Genomic DNA, 2,762 nt, shown 5'->3' on the forward strand with positions numbered 1-2,762 from the left:
TGGAGAAGAGGGTTTTTACCTGGTAAAAGTATTTTCCATTTTCATTAATTCTTTTTTATTTCATAAAAATTTTAAGGTTATCTTCAAATGTAGAGAAATATTTACAGTTACTAAAATATTAAAAAAATAAAAAGAATAAAAAATGATAATTTTTACATAAATTATAATGACAATCCTGAGGTTTGACATAATTATAAGGCAAAATTTCACTTTTGGTCCCACTAAATAGGGTCATTCTCACTTTTGGTCCCGCGCTTTAGGTGCTCAACACTTGTAGTCCCAAAACCCTAATTTTTTAACACTTTTAGCCCGCGCCGTTAAAAATTGACGGAAACAGCACATGACTTGTCACGTGCCGTTAGTCAACTGGTACGGTACATGTTGGTCAACGGTAAAATATCACTTTTGGTCCCACTAGATAGGGTCATTCTCACTTTTGGTCCCACGCTTTACATTTTCAACACTTGTAGTCCCAAAATCCTAATGGAGAGTGGGACTGAGATATTCCACGACCACAACGGCAAGTTCTCGGCAGTTCCTTGCAATGAAAGTTTAATCTTCATCAAAAGCAACTCAACATCTGAAGCAGAGTGAGTGAGAGTGAGAAGAATGCAAATGCAGAGAGACAGAGAGGCCTAGGAGCCGCCATGAATGAGGCTGGGAAGGAAAAAGAAACTGAGTGTGAGAGGGTTCTTTGTTTAATCTGTGTTTATTGAGTCATCCTCTGGACCAAATCTTGCAACTTCTCAGTCAAATAGCACTGGTATGGTAAAATGCAGAGAGACAGAGAGGCCTAAGAGCAGCCATGAATGAGGCTGGGAAGGAAAAAGAAACTGAGTGTGAGAGGGTTCTTAGTTTGAGCTCGAGCTCACCGAGGTTGAGCTCGAGCTCGAGCTCGATACATTATTTTCGAGCTTGAGCTCGAGCTCGATTTTGTTCCAGAAATTGCAGAAAAATAGAGGTGGGAAGGAGAGGAATTTTACAACATTACAATTAAAATTTTTCAGAAATTTTGCTAATCGATAATGGTCTTCCATACAACATTACAACTCTTTTGTAAAACCAAACAACGACATCAAGAAATAAACAAATCATTGTCCCCTGAAAACACATCCAAGCCCAAGAAAACAAAATTAAACAAGATGCTAAAAACACAACCAAACCATCTGATATCGAACATAAGAGTAATCATTCAAGACGGTGTATCGTTGAATCAGGCCATGTGATTTTAAATCATACCGTCTGATATGATCTAATAGACACAATCTTGTATATATTTAAATTTCGTATGAATCAGGTGCCCAAATATATACAATCTTGTATATATTTAATTTTATTGATTGAATTTTTTAATATCATTATATATCTAATAAAAATAATATTTTGAATTGTTCAACCATCATCATCATTATTATTATTATTATTATTATGATTTTTAGATTAATTCATAAGAATTACTAAATTTTGAACAAGTAAACATGAGCTCGAGCTCGAAGCTCGGTGAACAAGTAAACATGAGCTCGAGCTCAAAGTCGAGCCGGCTCGACTCATCTGCCACCCCTATGACTAATGGCACGTGACTTGTCACATGCCGTTTCTGTCAGTTTTTAACGGAGTGGGTCTAAAGGTGTTAAAAAATTTATATTGCTCCTTAATATAAAATACTATTTTATTGATATATATAAAATCAAAAAAAATATTTTAATTGAAATTGAAAATATTATTGATGTCTTGGTCATATTAAATTATTTATTTAATTTAGACCTAACTTATTTTAATAAAGTATTGAATAAAGTATATTCTTCACATTTTTATTTGGCATTCACAATATATATGTATATATCTATACATAAATATGAATAGAAAAAGACACAAATGTTCAATCAATTTGGTCAACCCTTATAACCAATTTCTGTCACATCAAAAATACATATACATATATTCAACATTCTCACACCTATATACCTACATTTGGAAACAACTAATCCAAATATATTATTAGTTTTCGCACAAAAACCAATAAAGCATTTCTACCTATTTCCAAATGTTGGAAACTGAAAATGAAAATGAAAACACAACCAAACGGGCCCTAGGATTTTGGGACTACAAGTGTTGAACACGTAAAGCGTGGGACCAAAAGTGAGAATAACACTATCTAGTGGGACCAAAAGTGATATTTTGCCATTGACCAACATGGACCATACCAGTTGACTAACGGCACGTGACTGTCACGTGCCGTTTCCGTCAGTTTTTAACGGTATGGGACTAAAAGTGTTAAAAAATTAGGGTTTTGGGACTACAAGTGTTGAGCACCTAAAGCACGGGACCGAAAGTGAGAATGACCCTATTTAATGGGACCAAAAGTGAAATTTTGCCTAATTATAAATACCTCTCATTATTTAATTGGTGGATGGAATTTTTGAAAAATTATAAAAAAATATTTTGTTAAAAGTAAATAAAATTATAATTTTTAGTCCAAAATGCCATTTTGGTCAATTTACCACAAAAATAAATGGAAACTTAACGGACACTAACGGATTGGGTTAATTGTTAGAGGACCGTTAAAATTAGGGGGTATTGTTAATTTTTCGAATAATAAGAAGTTTTCATAATTATACCAAATCTCAAGAGAGGTTGTTGTAATTTACCTAAAAAATAAAAAGATGATGGTCATTATTTAATTAGAAATAGGAAAACAAAAACAAAGAAAACAATTGTTACAATATATTCGATTTAATTGTCGTATCAATGAAAGACCAATT

This window comes from Sesamum indicum, linkage group LG8, assembly GCF_026168435.1.
Source record: "Sesamum indicum cultivar Baizhima isolate 11 linkage group LG8, ASM2616843v1, whole genome shotgun sequence".
NCBI classification, from domain to species: domain Eukaryota; kingdom Viridiplantae; phylum Streptophyta; class Magnoliopsida; order Lamiales; family Pedaliaceae; genus Sesamum; species Sesamum indicum.